Below are 2014 nucleotides of genomic sequence, written 5' to 3' on the forward strand. Positions count from 1 at the left end.
AAAGTTTTATTGTGGATTGAATGAAAATTTACAGGGCAGATCATCAGTTTTACATTAAACAAATCATACACCTTGTTTCATTACAATGATTATAATCCCTCCATGTATCATCAGTTAACAGTATTTCTGTCTATTCACTTTAACTCTCTCTCTCTCTTTTTTAAACACTCAGGCATATATAATAATTTACACCTCCAAAGGGCACATTCTGCAAGTCTGCCTCCTGGCTGTCAGCTCTTGGACCCTCTCTTCCCATGAATCTAGAGTACTCAGACACTCTGCCTCTCCATGACCCCATCTCTGCCTCCATTTCTGCTTCTTTGGATAAGGTCCTGCATTCTGCTTGTGCTCTTCTCCCTTAATGATCCTAGAGTCCTCTGCTTCTGGACTATAAGATTAACCACTCCCCTGTTTTTGTTACAAAACTTCTGCCTATACAATTGTGACAGTTGCAAAATGTCATGATAACAATTATTCACTATTGAATCATACAAATCTTATCCCCATCTCTTTTCACCAGACCCATCTAGACAATATGAAAACTATTCGGGGGTGGTGGTGGTGGTAGTGGACTCTTTCTTTCCCCCCATACTCTTATACTGAACTCCATCTTGAAACCTTATAAGCCAGTCACTTCATGCCTTTATGCTCCCTCATTTTAGGTCACCAACATCTAAGTTGCCCGTCCCTATCTACCCTGGGTACAGAGGGGATAGCATTGATACTTGATGTGAAGACTCCTTCCCTCTCTGTTGGTATTTAGAGTTACTACCTCCATGAGTATAGGTCAGGTTCATCAAATTGTAGCAATTTACCCTTGTTTCTTTTATTAAATAATTTTTTATTTTTTGTAATCTTACTCTAGTCGAGTTCTAATTATCAGACCATCAAGCCTAGGTCAAATGGGTACTGTCTGCAAGTTTGGGTGTTCTTGTGCATCTCCCCTCACTTCATATCAGCTGGACACTTCACTCTCAGCTGTAACTCTCTGTGGCTATGTCCTTGTCCATGGGCTCAAGTGTCCTCAGGTCTCACCACACTTTGGACCAACCAGCCCTTCTCTTCTCTCTCATCTCCAGGTAACAGGAGTCAATGGACTGTCTAAGAACTCAGCCCATTTCTTCATTGCTACCTTTCCCCATCTTCCACTCACCAGTAGACCAATGAGGTCGCCAGCAAGCTTACATTACTGTTTGTGTGTTCCCTTTGAGTTTCAGTCTTAGAGGGCCATTTGTCCTGAAGGCACTTGATTGCTTCCCTTGATAGCTCCCTGGTGAACAGCTTGCTTATTCTTATAGTAGCCAGTCATGCTGACATTTTTGTTTGGGGTTTTTCCTGATGATATTTCTTTGAAGATATATTTCTGTCTCTCTAGCTATTCCAGGCTGGTCTTCTTGTCCTTGCTTGTGGGAATGTCCCACCTCTGAAGGTTCTGTATGGGTCTCAGGATTTCACCTAAGGTCCTATACTCTGCAAAGGGTTTGCAAGAGGGCTATTTCACTGGGCAAGTTCCAGAAACCCTTTTAGGTATTCCAATCAGTTATAGGCTGAAGATGGGCTTACAAGTTTTCGGTAATAACGTTTCCCAACATTCCTTTCTATCCCACTCAAGTGTCTATCTTAAAATAGTAGGCAAGGGAGGACTTCCGGCGCTTCCCTGACTGGGCAGCACAGGTACGCAGGCTCTGGAGAAAGCGGGTGGGTGGTGTCGCACAAGAGAGGCCCCCGCCTGGTAGACAGACAGCCTTTGGGCAAACATAAGACTATAGGCTTCAACATTATGATCTTGCTTTTTAAAAGATCAAACTGCTAAGGAATTACAGGCATTTTGAGCTTCCGCCCGCCTGCAATCGGCTCCCGCTCCAGGGACTGCCTCCGCCCACTGCAGAGCTTGGAGTTTGGGGCTTGAGTGGACCTGTTCAGAGGGAGGATGCTCCCAGAGAGCGAGCGGGGCCACAGGAACTAACATAGTCCTTCCCAGGAGGGCCTCACTGCCTCGGTAGGCATTATAGGC

The sequence above is a fragment of the Chrysochloris asiatica genome, unplaced genomic scaffold, assembly GCF_000296735.1.
Source record: "Chrysochloris asiatica unplaced genomic scaffold, ChrAsi1.0 scaffold00044, whole genome shotgun sequence".
Taxonomy (NCBI): Eukaryota; Metazoa; Chordata; class Mammalia; order Afrosoricida; family Chrysochloridae; genus Chrysochloris; species Chrysochloris asiatica.